Source organism: Arachis ipaensis, chromosome B08 (assembly GCF_000816755.2).
Source record: "Arachis ipaensis cultivar K30076 chromosome B08, Araip1.1, whole genome shotgun sequence".
NCBI lineage: Eukaryota > Viridiplantae > Streptophyta > Magnoliopsida > Fabales > Fabaceae > Arachis > Arachis ipaensis.
This window is the reverse complement of record NC_029792.2, coordinates 27,844,365-27,844,688: the sequence shown is the minus strand read 5'-3', so window position 1 is coordinate 27,844,688 and position 324 is coordinate 27,844,365.

Below are 324 nucleotides of genomic sequence, written 5' to 3'. Positions count from 1 at the left end.
AATAATTAAAATATAAGATTATCTATATATATCAAATTTGTAATTTTTTTTCTTTTTATTTGTTTCGAGAGAAAGCTAAATTTCATTCATAAAAGGTGTAAGCTTAGTTGCATGTTCTTATCCGACACAAACTCCGTAAAACAATAGGCAATTCAAATCTTGGCCCATAGTATTTGTTTTTTTTAATTGACTTCACCACCATGGTCATACATTTCTTAATTAAAGAAAAACGTCTAAAATTTTTAAATAAATAAATATGTTTAATTAATACTTATTCAATTATCATAATGTATTATTTGAAGAAAAAAAATTAATATTATCTGA